The 19,904-nt window shown below is 44.8% G+C and overlaps 1 protein-coding gene across 4 annotated transcripts in view; it reads left to right on the top strand.

Annotated features, from left to right (window-relative positions):
• The window catches only part of SPTLC1 (serine palmitoyltransferase long chain base subunit 1), a 116,356-nt gene extending 99,925 nt beyond the window's left edge, over positions 1 to 16,431 (top strand). For 2 of the 4 annotated variants that reach the window (XR_003307110.1, XR_003307107.1), the window contains exon 17: positions 557 to 1,346. The gene's annotated coding sequence lies outside the window, so the exon portion shown is untranslated. Of the gene's footprint in view, positions 1 to 556; positions 1,347 to 2,443; positions 3,117 to 16,084 lie in introns of those variants that run through there. The other 2 variants (XR_003307109.1, XR_003307108.1) reach the window with 2 other exon arrangements.
• The last annotated feature ends 3,473 nt before the right edge of the window (positions 16,432 to 19,904 follow it).

Genomic DNA, 19,904 nt, shown 5'->3' with positions numbered 1-19,904 from the left:
AGCTTACTTCCAGTCCTCCTACTAAGGAAGCAATCAATGTACCTATACTATTCTTAGACAGATATTATGTTCCAAAGGGAGTCACCCAAACTATGCCTCTTTAGCATAAGGATTATTTTGAGCTGAAGGCAATTGAAAAGCGGCAGACTCAAGAAAAGCTCTCTACCTTTCTCTATCTGCTGACAAAACAAGGCACAGATCTCCCGCTGTGAAGCCATCCCCTGCTCTTACATCAGGAAGGGAAAGACAACCTGTATTACTGGAGTGGGGAAAGCATGGAGATGAGTCTGCACAAACAGACCTATTAAATAACCCTTACCATCCATTGGGCTCCCCATAAATTTACCTTCCCACAATTTACTGCTCCTAGAAGCACATATCCTTTTCCTTTGCCCTGTCTCCACAATTCATCGCTCTTTGTTAAAATGGCATACAGGCCTCTGGGTCTAGCTTCTTTTTGGGTCTTCACTTCTATTCTATGGAAGCTTCCATGTACATGTAAAAACATCAGATGACATTTGTCTTCCTCTTCTACTGTTAATCTGTCTTTTGTCAGGTGGTTAATTAGCAGATCCCAGCGGCAGAACCTAAGACACTGGAGGAGAAGTTCTTCCTCTTCTACAGTTCCTTGCTGCCCAAGCCATCTTATTTGATAGCCATACAAAGAATCAGAAATAAGAATACCATAAGATACCTCAACAGCAATATGGACAGTTAAAAGATAGCAAAAGGATATCTTCAAAGCTCAAAGAGACTACCAATCACCGGCAGTGGGTAAGAGCCCCCATTTCCCTCTGCCTTCATCAGCACTTCTGGTAGCTATGCAGTGGTAGCTCATTCCTTTATTTGAATTTGCTTATACCCAGTGAGACTGAGCATTTTATCAGAAATACATTGACCTAGTGGAGTTCTTCTAGAAACTGTCTATTCATTTGATTTGAATTTCTTGTCTCCTTTCTTAATATGCAAAGTTTCTCTTGTATTCTGATACTAATCCTCTGTTTTCTATGCTGCAAATAACTTCTCCCAGTGTGTGATTTGGACAGATGAGGGACATACCATCTTTGAGAATGAACGCACCACTAATCTTAGGCAAGCTACTCAACCTTGCTCTCCACTGTGGAAAATCAATTGATATAATCCAACTCACAGGATTGTTTGGGTCATTAAGTGAAATAAAGTGTGTCAACCCCCCATGAGTACCTGGGACATGGTAATTGATTAATGCATAGAGATAGGTTTAGTGTTATCAACATGCATAGGCCAGGCTTTGTGGCTCATGCCTGTAATCCTAGCACTTTGGGAGGCCAAAGCAGCTGGATCGCCTGAGGCCAGGAGTTCTAGACCAGCCTGGCCAACATGGTGAAGCCCCGTCTCTACTAAAAATACAAAAATTAGCCGGACGCCTGTAATTCCAGCTACTCGGGAGGCTGAGGCAGGAGAATCGCTTGAACATGGGAAGTGGAGGTTGCAGTGAGCTGAGATCACGCCACCGCACTCCAGCCTGGGCAACAAGAGCGAGACTCCATCTCAAAAAAAAAAAAAAAAAAAGGAAAAGAAAAATTCACGGATTCTTAGAGCAAAAAGGAATCTAAGAAACCGTTGAATGTATTGATCATTGAATGACGATATTGAGACAGCACTTACCATGTTCTCAGGGCTGTTTTGGGAATTTTTTTTTTTTTTTGTGACGGAGTCTCACTCTGTCGCCCAGGCTGGAGTGCAGTGGCCAGATCTCAGCTCACTGCAAGCTCCGCCTCCCGGGTTCACGCCATTCTCGTGCCTCAGCCTCCCGAGTAGCTGGGACTACAGGCGCCCGCCACCTCGCCCAGCTAGTTTTTTGTATTTTTTAGTAGAGACGGGGTTTCACCATCTTAGCCAGGATAGTCTCGATCTCCTGACCTCGTGATCCACCCGTCTTGGCCTCCCAAAGTGCTGGGTTACAGGCTTGAGCCACCGCGCCCGGCCGGGAATTTTTTAATATATTATCCCATTGTTATGAGCTCAGTACTCACAGCAATTCTATGTAATAGAAGAGGGAATTTACTATGGGAATTGGCTCATGTAATTATGGAAGCTGAGAAGTCCCACAGTCTGCTGTCTGTCAGCTGGAGAACCAGGGAAATCAATGGTGTAATTCAGTCCAGGTCCACAGGCTTGAGGACCAGCAGACCTGAGGGTGTAACCCTCCATCTGAGGCTGGTGTCCTGAGAAATCAGGGGGCTGCTGGTATAAGTCCCGGAGTCCAAAGGCAGGAGAACCTGGAGCTCTGATGTCCCAGGGCAGGAGAAGAAGGGTGTCCCAGCTTCAGAAGAGAGAGAGAGCTCACCTTTCTTCTGCCTTCTTCTACCTAGACCCTCAGCAAATTGGATAGGGTCCACCCACTCTGGGTGAGGGCATCTTCCTTACTCAGTTTGCGGATTCAAATGCCAATCTCTTCCAGAAACACCCTTAGAGACACACCCAGAAATAATGTTTTACCAGCTGTCTGGACATCCCTTATCCCAGTCAAGTTGACACCTAAAATTAACCATCACATCTCCCAAAGATTGGCAAGACAGTCTTTTGCAGACGATCAGGAGGAACCGCCCACCCTACATCACACATCTGTGGACCTGCTTCTGGGAAGAGGACCCATAGCTTCCCTCAGGCTCTCAAAGAGATCAAGCAAACTGCCAGTCTAAATCCTAGGCGCCCTTCAAAAACCTGACAGATGCAACTTTTCTGTTTCCCTTTTGCAATGAAGAGAGCTCCCTGCACTGCAGGAGCGCCCTGCATGGGTCTTACTTGAGTGGATAAAGGAGAGGCAATAGATGGCAAGGGTCTCTGCATCTTTTCACATCCCAACAGGGCACTCATTAAGCAAGTTGACAGCCTGGAGATTTTAACTGGAATGGGTATTCTCTGCAAATAATCGCTTCGAGGACTTAACTCTGCTGAGTCACCAGAATTTGTGTGAGGGTCTGGAATCTGGGCCCTTGTTAAGAACCTTCTTGGTGTTAGTCCTGCCCCTGCCCCTGGGCATGGACTTTATGTAAGCCATCTCTGATTTCTGAAGAACTTCGGGAAGAGACAGCCTGCAGCCACTCAGTTCACTTCATCTCAACTAGAATTAAGGCTGGATGGCCTTTTTTTTTTTTTTTTTTTTTTGAGACAGTCTTTCTCTGTCACCTAGGCTGGAGTGCAGTGGTGTGATCTTGGCTCACTGCAGCCTCCGCCTCCCGAGTTCAAGCGATTCTCCTGCCTCAGTAGCTGGGATTACAGGCACGTGCCACCATGCCCGGCTAATTTTTTTTTTTTTTTTTTTTTTAGTAGAAACAGGATTTCACCATGTTAGCCAGGCTGGTCTCGAACTCCCGACCTCAGGTGATCCACCCGCCTCAGCCTCACAAAGTGCTGGGATTATAGGTGTGGGCCACCACGCCTGGCTGCTACCTTCTGTATTTTTAGTAGAGATGGGTTTTCACCATGTTGGTCAGGCTGGTCTCGAACTCCTGACCTCGTGATCTGCCCGTGCCTTGGCCTCTCGAAATGCTGGGATTACACGCATGAGCCACCGTGCCCGGCCTTGAATAATGATGCTTTTAAGGTTTACTTCTGTAGAAAGACTTTTCTGAATTACACCAATTTAGGTTAAAATTCCATTCAAGGTTTTAACAAAGTATGGTGAACAAATGATGTTTTAATGCAACAGTAATACTCGTACACAGTTACGCTTAGGTAAGGAAATGCGACTTGTTTAATTTAATCCAGTACCTGGTCTACAGCACTGGAAGGTCTTAAAAGAGTTTGTTTAAGCAATCTTGTTTCTCAAAGCCAAAACATATGTAAATTAAAATTCTTTACTGTATTGGGAAAACTTTAACTGATCACATTTTCCTGGTAGTACTATTTTCAAAAGGATAACCAAGAATAAAATTTTGTATTTTTAAATGCCAATAAAATAATCTACCTAACAGCATTTTAATGTATAAACAAACAAGTATATGTGCCCAAGAGGAAACGACTGTGCATTTAGATGCGAAGAATGGGAAAAAAGTTTCATGTCTCCTCTACACAGTAAGATTTTCACTCCACTTTGAGCAGGGCTTAAGGGTTACATTATAAATTATGTAAGAAATACATGTTTATCACATAAAAACTTTAGAAACTCAGCAAAGTATTATATACAAAAAGTATCCTTAATTCTACCTCACAGAGGTAACCAACACATTGTTATTAAGACTTGAAAAAACGTAGGCTGGTGCAGTGGCTCACACCTGTAATCCCAGCACTTTGCGGGGCCGAGGTGGGCGGATCACAAGGTCAGGAGTTTAAGATCAGCGTGGCCAAAACGGTGAAACCCCGTCTCTACTAAAAATGTAAAACTTAGCTGGGCGTGGTGGTGGGCGCCTGTAGTCCCAGCTACTTGGGAGGCTGAGACACAAGAATTGCTTGAACACGGGAGAAGGAGGATGCAGTGAGCTGAGATGGCGCCACTGCACTTTAGCCTGGGTGACAGAGCAAGACTCCATCTCAAATAAAAAAAAAAAAAAAAAGTAGTATAATTAGTGACAGAGTTCATTCAGGAGGTAGGAGAAGAATCGTTTAAGAACAAATGTTTGAAGAAGGTACACTTAACACTTCAAAAAATTATATATACATATGTTTTTACATGTATTTTATTCTATAAAATAGATATTATTCCCACTTCATCAATGAGGAATTTCTTCTGAATGAATTTCTGCAGGCATCTTTATTAATTGTCCTATTTATAGCTATACTGCATGTGAGGGATAAGAACAATAGCAGACCAGGTGCAGTGGCTCACACCTATAATCCCAACATTTTGGGAGGCCGAGGCAGACAGATCACTTGAGCCCAGGAGTTCGAGACCAGCCTGGCCTACATGACAAGACCCCATCTCTACAAAAGACACAAAAAATATGTCAGGCATGGTGGTGCATGCCCATAGTCCCAGCTACTCGAGAGGCTGAGGTAGGAGAGTTGCTTGAACTCAGGAGGAGGAGGTTGCAGTGAATCAAGATTGCACCACTGCACTCCAGCCTGGGCAAGACCCTGTCTCTAAATAAATAAATAAATAAATAAAGGTTAACATTTAATGAGCCCTGCAATTTGTCAGGTACTTATTTAACTCAAAAACAATTACTATTGTTATTCCTATTTTCATTGTTCTTATCACTCATATGCAGGATAGCTATAAATAGGACAATTCATAAAAATGCCTGCAGAAATTCCTGAATGAATATAAAAGTTTTTATGAATAATCAGTATAATCACTAAATCCAGATAAAGTATTATTGTAGGCAAGACCCACCGATGGACGCTAATATTGGTGGGGAAAAGCTTGAGGAGAAACAGGATATTTACATTGTCTTGAAATAACTCCCTCATTAATAATCACACGGTACCAGCGGAGAAACCCAGGGGGCAGCACTTTCCTGGGGGAGGGGAGTTCAAATCGCCAAGAAGAAGACGTATCGAATGACGAATCCCCGTGGGGATGCATTGCACTGAGGGCACAGCGTTATTTATGCAGTATTCTTGCTAAAAGTATAGCCTCAATCAGATCATGAGAGGACATCAGACGGCCCCAGAACAACAGACACTCCACAGCAATAACTGATCAGGATTCTGCAGAGGTGTGTTTGGGTCACTGAGAGACAGTCCCAGATTGGAGAACTAAGAAGCTGCAACAAGTTAATGCAAGGGGGCTCCTAGATGGGATCCTGGAAGAGAAAAAGTGTATTAGTGGGGCAACTGACCAAATTCAATTTAGATCTGTAGTTTATTTTGCATCATGTCACTGCTAATTTCCTGGGTTTGATCATTTTGCCCTGGCTATGAAAGATGTGAACGTTGGGAATCCTGGGTGAGGATATATAAAAACTCGCTGTCCTATCTGTGAAGTTTTCTCTAAGTCCAATATTATTTCAAAATAAAAAAGTATAAAGGAAAGAAGCAATGGCTACGAGCAGGATGGTTCTTTCCCACTTGAGCCCCAAATCAACCACATGCCCCCCAGTTGTTCTCCAGTTACTGCCACCAATCTGCGATCTGGCTGCTTCTCACAGGGGAAACTGTCGCAGCCCCCAGAAGAACCATGGTAGGGACTGATTGATTGATTTGTAGATTAAGTTCTGGGCAAAATAGGAAAGTGCTGGTTATTAATGATAAAAGAACTGGCTGTTGCTTACCAACAGTGGGCATATGATAAGCAGAAGCTTGAATTCAGGGATCTTCAAAGACATATAGGCAAGCTGACCCAAATGTGCTCAGCACTGCAAATGCATGGCATCACGGGGCTCGCAGGCTGGTGGAGAGGTCGTGGGGAGCAGCAGGGAATAAACATCACTCCTCTCTTCTCCTCCTGCGTTCTGAAGCAATTCACAGTACAGTCAGCTAGAGAGCAAAACGGCAGTTTACTAGTGTTTAACCTCATTGGGGAAAAGGCTTTTTCCTCTGCTTTCCAATAGGCTTTTTCCTAATCTTACCCCAGTTTCACCCAATCATATGCACGTGTGAGTAATCACAGCCCCTGAAATGACAGAAGAATACAATGACTATGTCTTAGACAGCCTGTTACTTCCCCAAATCATAAAAGAGCCAGAAACCCTCCGCTTCTGCTCTCTAGACACCCACCAAAAGTTCCCGTCTTCCCTTCCACAGGCCGGAGTGAAGGGGAAGAGAGTAGAAATTCCTTATTCGTAGGTGAAGGGATTCAGAATGTGCTGCTCCAAAATATACACTTTGACATCAGGATTAATTGGAATTGACAGCAACTGAGAAGATGCAGATGCAAGAAAAACTCTCTGCCCTCCAAACTGGCAAAGATATCCCCCTTCTCTCTGCTAGGAAGGACAGAAGCTAATCACCAGAGACAATTCTAGATGCTTATCCGCAGGAGAAAACACTAGAGGATCCTACATAACAAACCTTACTAACCACCCTTATCTTCCACACTACCCAGAGATGATTCTCCTTCCCACAGGTTGCTGTAACTAGAAGCTCAAAGTCCTTGTCCTTTATCTCATCACTTTTCTACAAATGTATTGTTCTTTGATAAGGATAGAAGCCCACATGTTCACCCCCCCTTTGAGTTACTCATCTCTGAGTGCTCTCGTGTGTGTGTGTGTGTGTGTGTGTGTGTGTGCGCGCGGTGCACGTGCTAATAAGCTTGTTTGTTTTTCTCTCGTTAATCTGTCTTCTGTCAGTCCAATCTACAGGGCCTCCTCCAATGAACCCAAGACAGGTGGAGAGAAGAGAAAATTTTCCTCTCCTACATGGACTAAGCTCAGAATGCTGGGAAAAGAGGGAAAATACATTTCCTATAGCCCATACCTAAAAGTCTAGCAAAAGTACAGGAATTAAGATTTCCAGGGCCTTGGAGCTGGGTGTGGTAGTAAATGGGGTGTTAACGTTTGATGAGGACAGAGATTCCATTTTGCAAGATTGTAAGAGGTCTTGGAGCCAGGCATAGTGGCTCATGCCTGTAATTTCAGGAGTTCAAGACTAGCCTGGGCAACATGGTGAAACCCCATCTCTATAAAATACAAAAATCAGGTGGAGGGTATGGTGTTTTGGGGATGGATGGTGGTGATGGTAGCACAACAGTATGTTTATTTCGTCTTTTTTTTTTTTTTTTAGAGATGCGGTCTTGTTCTGTCACCCAAGCTAGAGTGCAGTGGTGTAATCACAGCTCACTGTAACCTCGAACTCCTGGGCTCAAGAGATCCTCCTGCTTTAGCCTCTCCAAGCTGGGGACTACATGCGTGTGGCACCATGCCAGGCTAATTTTTTTTTTTCACTCTTTCATAGAGACGGGGTCTTGCCATCTTGCCCAAACTAGTCTCGAACTCCTGGGCTCAAATAATCCTCCTGTCTTGGCCTCCCAAAGTGCCCGGATTACAGGCGTGAGCCACTGTAATATGCACAATATGAATGTGCCACTGAACTGTATGCTTGAAAATGGTCACGATGGTACATTTTATATTATGTATGGTTTATCACAATTTAAGTTTAAAAAAATTTTTTTTTTTTTTTTTTAAGACGGAGTCTTGCTCTGTCTCCCAGGCTGGAGTGCAGTGGCATGGTCTTGGCTCACTGCCACCTCTGCCTCCCAGGTTCAAGTGATTCTCCTGCCTCAGCCTCCTGAGTAGCTGGGATTACAGGTGTCAGCCATCAGACCTGGCTAATATTTGTATTTTTAGTAGAGATGGGGTTTTACCATGTTGGCCAGGCTCATCTCGAACTCCTGACCTCAGGTGATCCACCCACCTCTGCTTCCCGAAGTGCTGAGATTACAGGCGTGAGCTACCGCACTTGGCACAATTTAAGTTTTTAATTAAGAAATGAAAGGAAATAGTACATGAATTATTAGCATGGCTGCAAATCCATTATGACTGTACTGTATCAATACTATTTGGAAGCCAAATCAAATAGCATCACTAAGTCTAGATTTATATCCACTCTGGTGAAGAAGTAGAAAATGGTCTCAGAAACTTTCTTTTAGTTATTCTCTCTCCGAGGACTACAGCATAGAGATGGTAAGAAAATATTCCTATAAACATTCCTACTTGCTTCAGGAGTAAATGAGAGGATGGTTTGGGTTTCTCAATCATGAACAAGGGAAGAAGCTCATTTGTGGATCTTATCAAAGAAGAAGTCGGTGGAGACAGAAGATTCCAGGGAAACAATCTATGACATTGTTTTGTTCTGAGTCAAAGGCAACATCGCTAGACTCAGATAAGTGAATGGGCATTGGCCAAGATGGTGGTGGTTAGGGTGAGAAGGCACCATGTCTTCTCCCTGCAGGCACCATGTTTTCTGCCCCAGATCTCATCTTTATTCCTTGGATATGAAGTGTCTCTGAGATGGCTCCAGATGGAACCTGAACCCGTGACCTCCCCACATAAAGACATACGTGACACCCATTACACCATCTGGGGCTCATAAAACCACATGCTCTGTCTTTTCCTGGCTCTCAAGCTGTTCGAAAGCTGAACGGCAATATTTGGGACCGCTCTGGTTTATTCGTGGACTTTAATTCAAAACACATTTCCACAAAGAGAGGCAGAACAAAGCACAATAGCACTAAAGTTCAATTTACATTCTCAGTCAGTGAAACAAAATGGAAATAGAAAACAGTTGTGGGAGAGTCGTTTATAACCAAACTACGGCTCCAAAAGCGCCTTTCCTATAATGTCATGGAGTAAAAGACATTTTAGAAACCGCCAGCAAACACTTAAGTGACCAAAAAAGGAGAGGTGAAGGCTTTCTATTAAAAAAAAAAATATATTAAAGAGCTGATGATATCATCTGATCTCTGCCTCCTAATTTGGCAGATACAAGGTTACTTCCCTATTTCTTGATTTAAAATACTTTCCTTCTCTTGACGGTTGTTTGGATGCTGCCGGTCACTGGGAAGCCAGTGCTGTCATGGAAATCCCTGCACACAACACACAGGTTTCCTTCGGTTTGGCGAGACATTCCCAGATGACCGCAGAGCTTGTCTGCCATCACATCTCCGTGATTTCCAGGTACAAATTTGCCGTAGTAAGTTATGTCTGGCTTGTTCAGCAAAAAAATATACCAAGTGCTAACAGATGGACACAATTGCAGCCACTATGTCAGTGACATGGTTAAGAAACAGTGTGCAGAGCACGTGCCCTCCTTACGTGGCCAGAAACGCTGCAGAGTCTCAATGATAAATAAAAGGGCTCTCTGACTTCAATTTCAAACTGGATCTCACACAGTTCATCAGCAGCAGAACTAGAAGAAGATGTGTGATTCCAAGTCTTAGGCATTTTCTACAAGGCTGAAAAATGGGAATTATTCTGGTAACAAGTACAAACCCCTCATCCTGGCGGCCACAGGCAACGCTGGCAGCTCTGTGGAAGGGGCGGGTGGGGGGGCAGGCTGGCCTCATCCCTGGGTCTGTGCTTGCGCTGTTTTCTTCTCTTCCAACGGATGAAATCAGAGCTTCTCTAAAACAGCTCTGAGTCCCCAGGCCAGATTCTCTTTGCCCACTTTGTGTTTCTTTTTTCTTTTTCTTCTTTTTTTTTTCTTCATTTCTTTTTTTTTTGCCATGGAGTTTTGCTCTTGTTGTCCAGGCTGGAGTGCAGTGGTGGATCTCTGCTCACTGCAACCTCTGCCTCCCGAGTTCAAGTGATTCTCCTGCCTCAGCCTCCAGAGTAGCTGGGATTACAGGTTCCTGCCACCATGCCCAGCTAGTTTTGGTATTTTTAATAGAGGCAGGGTTTCACCAGGTTGGCCAGGCTGGTCTTGAACTCCTGACCTCAGGTGATCTACCCACCTCGACCTCCCAAAGTGCTGGGATTACAGGCGTAAGCCATCGCACCAGGCCACTTAGCATTTCTTTTGCTGGCTCTTTCTCATAATATAACTACTTATCTGCAGGCATGCTTCTACTGCCCGGTTGTCAGCTTTCTAAGGATGTGGACCAGTCCTTATTCATCTTTACCTCCTGGATTTTTTCTCAGTGCTTGGTGTATAGTCAGTGAGTTGTTAGGTGTTTTTTGGAATGAACTGATGCTCTATCCTTACTAAATTCAATGACTTTTCAAATCAAATTTTTTTCAACTTTTTATTTTACTTTAATTTTTATAGAGATAATTGCCAAGGAAATCTACTTTGAATACATTTAGGTTTTCTAGGAAGTGGTTGGAGGCAAAACTTGTTAGCTCCTCCAGAACCCAATTCATAACCCTCAAATCCCTTTCTCGCACTTAGAAGACATTAGAATAGTGAAGTCTGGCTTCCCAGGCTCCCTTGCAGCTTGGTTTGCCGTGTGATTCAGGCATGGCCAAAGATGTATCCGTGAGAGTCCCTCGGGAGGCTTCTTGATAAAGAAAGGGCCCTGTGGCCCTTCTCTTCCACTGACGGTTGCTGCAGCCACCAGCAGCCACAAGGAAGCAAATACGAATCTGAAATCCATCCCACCAAGGACAGAGGAGCAAGAAGATAGAAAAGATCAGGATTCCTGAAGGCATTATGGAGCAGCTGAACCTCTGGTAACAACTGCTGCCTCCAGACTTCTTGTTATTTAAGAAAAATATGCCCTTCATTATGTCAACCACTTTTAGGCAGGAGGAGGCCTAATAACGTCTTTGAATCCTTCCAGCTCAAAAAAATCATGGAGCAATTGCTCTGAGCAAGCACTGTGCTCGCTAGAAGGGAAATACACAGCTTAACTAAGACTAAGCAAGAATGAAGATGCCTTTTAGAATTTAGAGGAAAACCTCCTTGAGAGTATTATCACGTTCCCAAGTCTTAATATATACATATATATATATATATATATATTTTTTTTTCTGTTATGATCTCCCAACATAAAACTATGTAAAGTGGACCCTTGAACAACATAACATGGGTTTGAAGTGCGTGGATTCACTTATACAAGGATTTTCTTCCATCTCTGGCACCCCTGAGACAGCAAGACCAACCCCTCCTCTTCCTCCTCTGCCTCAGCCTATTCAGTGTGAAGACAATGAGGAGGAAGAGCTTTGTGATGGTCCACTTTCACCTGATGAGTAGTAAATATGTTTTCTCTTCTTCTTGATTTTCTTAATAACATTTCTTTTCTCTGGCTTACTGTATTATGAGAACACAGCGTATGGTACATACAGAATATGTGTTAATTGCTGCTTAGGTTATCAGTAAGCCTTCCAGTCAAAAGTCTGCTGTTCATGGCTAAGTTTGGGGGAAGTCAAATGTTATTTTGGATTTTCAGCTTTACAGAGGAATGGGTATCAGCACCCCTAACTCCCACATTGTTCCAGGGTCAACTGTATGTATTTTTCTGAACAATGATTTTAAAAAGATACAGCTTTCCTGACAGTTTATCCCTGAGTACTTCCTCCTACACTTCCAAAAACTGAAGAACTTCTACAACCAGTATCATACTTCACAAAGGTAATAATTCCCAAAGATCATCTCATGCTCAATCCATATTCAAATTTTCCCAATAATCCAACTGCAAATTTCTATTTGCTTTTTTAAAAACCAGGATCCAATCACTGCATTATGGTTTAATCTACATTAGGCCCCGTACCCTCTTATTTCTTCATGATTTTGGCTTCTCAAAGAGACCAGGCTAGTTAGCATGAAGTGTGTGGCTTTAAGAATTTTGTCGCCGGGCGCGGTGGCTCAAGCCTGTAATCCCAGCACTTTGGGAGGCCGAGACGGGCGGATCACGAGGTCAGGAGATCGAGACCATCCTGGCTAACACGGTGAAACCCCGTCTCTACTAAAAATACAAAAAACTAGCCGGGCGCCTGTAGTCCCAGCTACTCCGGAGGCTGAGGCAGGAGAATGGCGTAAACCCGGGAGGCGGAGCTTGCAGTGAGCTGAGATCCGGCCACTGCACTCCAGCCCCGGCGACAGAGCAAGACTCCGCCTCAAAAAAAAAAAGAATTTTGTCAAACTGTTTCCTTCTTATGTCCTTTTACCTGTTCCTCTGTTCCTGTATTGTCTGTCAACTGGAAGTTAGGTCTAAAGGTTTGGAGAGATTTAACTTAAAAATAGTTTTGGCGGCCGGGCGCGGTGGCTCAAGCCTGTAATCCCAGCACTTTGGGAGACCCAGACGGGCGGATCACGAGGTCAGCAGATCAAGACCATCCTGGCTAACACGGTGAAACCCCGTCTTTACTAAAAACTACAAAAAAAAAAAAAACCAGCCAGGCAAGGTGGCAGGCGCCTGTAGTCCCAGCTACTCGGGAGGCTGAGGCAGGAGAATGGCGTAAACCCGGGAGGCGGAGCTTGCAGTGAGTCGAGATCGCGCCACTGCACTCCAGCCGGGGCGGCAGAGCGAGACTCCGTCTCAAAAAAAAAAAAAATAGTTTTGGCGACCAGGCGCCGTGACTCACGCCTGTACTCCCAGCACTTTGGGAGGCCAAGGCGGGTGGATCATGAGGTCAAGAAATCGAGACCATCCTGGCCAACATAATGAGACCCCGCCTCTACTAAAAAAAATACAAAAATTAGCTGGGTCTAGTGGTGCGCGCCTGTAATCCCAGCTACTCAGGGCTGAAGAATCTCTTGAACCCAGGAGGTGGAGGTTGCATTAAGCAGAGATCGTGCCACTGCACTCCAGCCTGGCGACAGAGAGAGACTCTGTCTTAAAAAAAGAAAAGAAAATGGCAATAACATGGCGGAGATCCATGTGTGTATTTCTTACTCTTTTTTTTTTTTTTTTTGTCTTGAGACAGAAATCTTGCTCTGTCGCCCGGGCTGGAGTACAGTGGTGCGATCTCAGCTGGCTGCAAGCTCTGCCTCCCGGATTCATGCCATTCTCCTGCCTCAGCCTCCCGAGTAGCTGGGACTACAGGTGCCCGCCACCACACCCGACTAATTTTTTGTATTTTTTAGTAGAGACGGGGTTTCACCATGTTAGCCAGGATGGTCTTGATCTCCTGACCTTGTGATCCGCCCATCTTGGCCTCCCAAAGTGCTGGGATTACAGGCTTGAGCCACCGCGCCTGGCCCCATGTGTGTATTTCTTAAGGTGTCTGCTCATCACATGGAGTTGTGTGGAGCTTCACACATCCAAGCGGAGTTGAGCTTCTTTGTCGCTGATCTTGTGCCTCTGCTCTCTGTCCACAAATGCTCATGACTCCCTAGCACACTGTCCTTGTGCCTGGTCTGATGTGACTAGTCATGGTCCCACGCCTCCATGTCTGTTTGTGCTGTGCCCTGTACGGAAGTAATCTTCCTCCTGTAAGCATGGTCTGCAGTCATAGAAACAATAGACAAGACTGTTGTGATAATAAAACGAGATGCCCTAAGGGATCTACTGTATGCTGGACATTCACTTCCTTACCTCCATTGTGGAATAGTTGTCCAATTTCCCCTTGGTAATCAAGATCAATCACCCCAGCCAGCACTAGCTCTTTTTGCAGCATATTGATTCAGAGGCATGAGGAACCCAAAGTGGCCAGGTTTCAGTCAACTTCCAGTTCAGTTGAACCATTGTTTTTGTCCTCCCACTGAAACTAAGACTTCTAGGCCAGTGGAGCATAAAGGCACAGGACCAGGAAGCAAAACTTTTGCTAGTGGGTCACTAGGGGTGATGGTGGGTGGTGCCTCTCCCATTTCCACCCCTTTGTGTCTGGACCTGTGAATCCTGGCTATGGGAGAAACAGCACCATAGATTACATGCTGATTTGGAGAATATCCAACCTCCTGGGAAACCTTGCTGCAGCCCTGCAAGGTACGGCTCTACCTAACTGGCACTGTAACTGAGTCTTCAAAAGGCCGTTTCACTCTCCTAGCAAAATTGCTGCTTTAGGATGATAGAGAATATGGTAAAACCAGTGAATTCTATGAGCACGGACCTATTGCTACAGTTCTTTCACTGTAAAGTGAGTTTCTTCTTGATCAGAAGCAAGGCGGTGCAGCTGATGGTGGATAAGGCATGCAGTGACTCCACAAATGGTGGTTTTGGCAGAAGCACTGTGAGCAGGGAAGGCAAATTTGTATCCAGAGTAAGCGTCTATTCCAGTAAGGACAAAACTCTGTCCCTTCCATGATGGAAGTGATCCAATGTAATCAATCTGCCATCAGATAGCTGGTTGTTCCCCCTGGGTGATCATACTGGGGACTCGGTGTTGCTGTCTGCTCCGGGTAGATTGGGCACTCAGTGGAGGCCGTACTCAGGACTTCCACTCTCTGCTGCTGAGCCCACGCGTAATCTCCATCCCCGCCACCATGGCCACTTTGTTCACAAGCCCACTGGGCCATGACAGAGTGGCTGGGAGAAGAGACTGACTGATATCCACAGAATGGATGATCCTATTCACTCGATTATTAAAGTCCTTTTTGCTGAGGTCACCCTTTGGTAAGCATTCACATGAAACACAAATATCTTTATGTTCTTTTCCCAGAGAGGTCTATACACGTAGAGCTTCCCTAAATTTTCATGTCATCAATTTTCCAATCATGTGCCTTTCAAGTATCTGATCATCCAGCCAAACCACTGGCTACAGCCCATGAATCAGTTTATAATCGCATATCATGCCATTTCTTCTTCCAGGCAAAGTGGACAACCAGGATAAACTGCTCAAAGTTTGGCTCACTAGGAGGATTTCTCTTCACCACTGTCCTCCGGGGCCGTCCTGGAAAGGGGCTGCAGTGCTGCAGCTGTCCACTTCAGAGTGGGGGCTGCATATCCCTCAGAACCTCTGTAGTCCAGGAATGAGTGTTTTCTTCCTCTGACAATGATTGTCAGGAACTTACTTGTGAGACCATCAGTGCAGGCTAGGAGAGAGGAGGCAGTGTAGCAAGGCCACTTCATGTAACGTACTTGTGCCTTCAGGGCCTACTTGGGTCTGATCATGTATATACCACTTCCATCTGATGATGGAGTGCTGCTGTGCACACTCAACTTCATGGATTGGTGGGCGATAAACCACCCAGTTTATGAAGGGCAGTGCAGGTGGCCTGGTAACTTGATGGTCCATGCTTGAGTGTTCAGCCTCTAAGACCCAGTAGCAGGCCAAGAGCTGTTTTTCAAAAGGAGGGTGGTTATCTGTTGAGGAGGCAGGACTTTGCTCTAAAACGTAAAGGCCTGTACTGCCATTCACCCATACAGCCTGTACTGCCATTCACCCATATGGCCTGCTAGGGTTCCAACAGCGTCCCTATCTGCCACTGGCATTTCAAACACCATTGGATCTGCTGAGTCATATGCTGAGCAGCAAAGCAACTTGAGCAGCAGCCTCGATCTGTTGCAGAGCCTTCTCCTGTTGTGGGCTTCATGCAAAACTAGCAGCTTCTCTGGTCACTTGGTAAATGGACTGGAGTAACACATCCAAATGAGGAATATGTTGCCTCCAAAATTCAGAGGCCTATTAGGCACTGTGCCTCTTTCTTAGTTATAGGAGAGGCTAGATGCAACAGCTTACCCTTCATATGAATACCTTAACACGCGTCCACATCACTAGACCTCCTAGAAATTTCACTGACATGGAAAGCCACTGAGATTTTTAAAAAACTGATTTCCCATTCTCTGATATGCAAATGTCTTACCAATAAATCTAACGTATTTACTACTTCTTGTTCTTAGGTCTGTCAACGTAATGTCATCAATGTAACGGATGAATGTTTATGTCTTCTGGAAGGGGAAGGCAATCAAAATCTCTGTGAACTGATTGTGACATAAAGCTGGAGAGGACACACTCCTTTCAGTGCAGGTGTATTGCTTGCCTTGCCAGCTAAAGTAAACTACTTCTGGAAGTCTTCACTAACAGTGATGGAGAAAAAAGCATTTGCTGGACCAATAGATGCACACCAGGTACCAGGGTTTGTGCTAATTTCCTCAAGCAATGAAATATCTGCTACAGTTGAAGTCACCACGTGATTAAGTTCATGATAATCCATCCACTGTCATTCTCCAAGATCCTTCTGTCTTCTGCACAGTCCAAATAGGTGAGCTGAATAGGTTTATGGGGCATCCTTAAGTCCTTGATGGTGACACTAATCTCTGCAAGCTTTCCAGAAATGTGGTGTTGCTTTTGGTTTACTATTTTCCTAGTCAAAGTAGTTCTAGTGGCTTCCACTTGGCCATTCCCATCATAATAGCCCTTACTCCATTCTACTGGTCAGGGAACAAATGTAGGGATCCAACCAGCTGCTGAGTACATCCATTCCAATCGTGCGTCCTCAAACTAGGAAATCACAATGGGGTGAATTCAGGGACCCGCTGGGCATGGGGAGTGAATGATTATCAGGAGATTTTCTTTTAAGGGACACAAATTTTGTTTTTGTTTTTGTTTTTTGAGACAGGGTCTCATTCTGTTGCCCAGCTGGAGTGCAGTGGCATAATCTTGGCTCACTGCAACCTCTTCCTCCCAGGTGCAAGCGATTCTCCTGCCTCAGCCTCTCTAGTAGCTGGGATACAGGTACGTGACACCATGCCTGCCTAATTTTTGTATTTTTAGTAGAGACAGGGTTTCATCACATTGCCAGGCTGGTCTTGAACTCCTGACCTCAAATGATCCGCCTGCCTTGGCCTCCTAAAGTACTGGGATTACAGAGGCGAGCCACTGTAACCAGTCACAAACGTTTTAAAATTAGATTGTGATGATGGTATATTCATAACCTTGTGAATATATTGAAAAACATTAAATTGTATACTTTAAATGAATTTTGCATATGTTAATTATATCATCAAGCTGGTTTTTTTTTTTTTTTAATTTCAGTGAGTTGTTTTCCTCCAATTCAAACTTAACTCCATGTGTACATTTCCCTTAGAGACCTCTGCATTTTTTTCTCTGATTTTATTTTCCTTTTTACTCACCTAATCAAGAGGGGGCATCTAAAAGATTCTGCAAAGTCATGGGCTAGAAAGAAAGAGTTGTTAACTTTGCATAATGATGATGTTAAAGGTGATTTTTATTTGGGGGTTATAAAAATTTTCTATAATTAGTTTTTTTTTTGTAACTATAAACATACTGATTTTTTCTTCTTTCTTTCTTTCTTTTTTTTTTTTCTGAGATGGCGCCTTGCTCTGTCGCCCAGGCTGGAGTGCAGTGGCGCGATCTCGGCTCACTGCAACCTCTGCCACCTGTGTTCAAGCAATTCTCCTGCCTTAGCCTCCCGAGTGGCTGAGATTACAGATGTAATCTCTCACTACCACACCTGGCTAATTTTTTTTTTTTTTTTTTTTGTATTTTTAGTAGAGATGGGGTTTCACCATGTTGGCCAGGCTGGTCTTAAACTCCTGACCTCTGGTGATCCACCCACCTCGATCTATCATAAAATAGCCTTCCAGCATCACTTTTACTTTTTAGCTTTCTTACTATTTCTGCTTTGCCTACCCATATAGGGGAGGAAACACTTATTTCTACCCTCTCAGGTTTTATGGCTGGCCTAAGAATTCAACTGACATGGATTAACAGGAGACAAGCATACACACTGGTTTAATATTTTAACACGTGCACAGGAGTCTTCAGAAGGAAAACAACGACTTGAAGAAGCCATTAGGTCCAAAAGCGTAGACACCGTTTCACACAGAGAATGGTAAATTACGGTGTGACAAGACGAAGGGCTTGGGTTAGGGACAGTAAACTGGGGGATGGTGACTGGGAAATACGCGGGGAGAACCAACAGGGGATTAACATTATTTTCGTAGGCTTGTGTGCGCAGGTCCATTCTTCATCGACTCCCAGTCTCTGGTGACACGAATGTTCTCTTCCTGGTACAGGAAGGGCACCTTTCTCATGGGGAATTCTATGACCTGGTTTTAGGTAGAAAGGGGCAGGGCAGAGAACCCTGTCTGCATCTGTTTCTGGTGTGCTTTCAGTTCAACTAAATCAATATGCTGAAGCCACATATATTGGGGTGGCCAGTTCTCCACCCCTTCACCCAGCATCCCCACATCCTCCTGATGGCTGAGTTGTTCCTCATCGTGGACTTGGTGGCACTTACCTAGATGTAATTTTCTTGATTTTATTTATGACTGAGACATGAGTTTTCTTTTCTAGGATGTCGGATAGATGATACCATATCCACTAGAATACTCTTGGCTCGTCTAAGCGACGAAGGTAACTGTAAGTGGAAGGCAGGTGAGGTTCCGGGTATGACTGATGAGTGGCTCAGCTATGCCATCAGTGACTGGGGAACTTTCTCTCCTTGTGCTGTGGCAGTTTGGATACTGGCTTTTCTCTGGCAAGCACAGTGGGGGTAGCAGGGTAAGGCCTCACATTCGGCCATAACAACATCTAGAAGGACATATTCCAGAATTCCTCACTTCCCAGCAGACTCTTCCTTCACCAATTAAGGGAATGGAGTTCCACTGAGGGGCGGGGCAGGGGGAGATGGACATGGGGGTGGGTCAGTTCTCCCTGGCTTCAGTCTGTAGGAAAAAAGACCTGAAAAGCAAACACAGAAACAAGCCAAGGTACTGAAGAAAGACAGAAAGTCAGATGGATGCTGGGTGGACAACCAGCTATGCCCAGCAGAGCTGCCCTCGCATGGTTGCCAGGACTTGGGTCCAGCAGTCAGTGAGCTTTCCACCTTCTCTCTGCCTCCCGAGGCCCCCTCTTGTACACATACACATTCATGTAGTTCTGTATTCCAGGGGGCACTTGTTGGAAGTGATTGACTGATGCAACCCCTCATGCTTCTGAGCTTTCAAGATAAAAGAGACATTTGCGGCCGGGTGCAGTAGCTCATGCCTATAATCCCAACACTTTGGGAGGCTGAGGCAGGTGGATCACCTGAGGCCAAGAGTTCAAGACCAGCCTGGCCAACATGGTGAAACCCTGTCTTTACTAAAAATACAAAATTAGTTGGGTGTGGTGGCGCACACCTGAAATCCCAGGTACTTGGGAGGCTGAGGCAGGAGAATCACTTGAACCCAAGAGGCGGAGGTTGCAGTGAGCCAAGCTCACACTGTTGCACTCCAGTCTGGGCAACAAGAGCGAAACTCCATCTCAAAAAAATAAATAAATAAACAGAGACGTTTGCACTGTGGCTAGACACAGAGTAAGCCCAGGTGAGTGCATGTCTTAAAGCAGTCTATGGTCTGTGACTATCAGGGCAACTCTCAGGCATGACATGATAGGTTGCATAGATCATTTTTAAAATTTTTAAATTGTGGTAAAATATACCTAATATAAAACTTACCATCTTGGCTGGGCACAGTGCCTCACACCTGTAATCCCAGCACTTTGGGAGGCTGAGGTGGGTGGATCACTTGAGGTCAGGAGTTTCAGACTAGCCTGGACAACATGGTGAAACCCCATCTCTACTAAAAATACAAAAATTAGCTGGGCGTGGTGGCAGTTGCCTGTAATCCCAGCTACTCGGGAGTCTGAGTCAGGAGAATCACTTGAACCTGGGAGGGTGAGGCTGCAGTGAGCTGAGATCGCACCACTGCACTC

The sequence above is a fragment of the Piliocolobus tephrosceles genome, chromosome 14 (genome assembly GCF_002776525.5).
Source record: "Piliocolobus tephrosceles isolate RC106 chromosome 14, ASM277652v3, whole genome shotgun sequence".
In the NCBI taxonomy this organism is placed as follows: Eukaryota; Metazoa; Chordata; class Mammalia; order Primates; family Cercopithecidae; genus Piliocolobus; species Piliocolobus tephrosceles.
This window is presented reverse-complemented; position numbering and strand designations above follow the sequence as displayed.